Below are 256 nucleotides of genomic sequence, written 5' to 3' on the forward strand. Positions count from 1 at the left end.
GAGGATGAGGATAGGATGAGGATGAGGATGAGGATAGGAAGAGGATGAGGATTTGATGAGGATTAGGACGGGGATAGGATAAGGTAGAGGATGAGAATAGGATGAGGATCTCGGTAAGATGAGGATGAGGATAGGATGAGGAGGAGGATGAGGATGAGGATAAGGAAGAGGATGAGGATGAGGATGAATATGGGATGAGGACGAGGATGGGATGAGGAAGAGGATGCGGATGAAGATGAGGGTAGGATGAGGACGA

This window comes from Lupinus angustifolius, chromosome LG15, assembly GCF_001865875.1.
Source record: "Lupinus angustifolius cultivar Tanjil chromosome LG15, LupAngTanjil_v1.0, whole genome shotgun sequence".
NCBI lineage: Eukaryota > Viridiplantae > Streptophyta > Magnoliopsida > Fabales > Fabaceae > Lupinus > Lupinus angustifolius.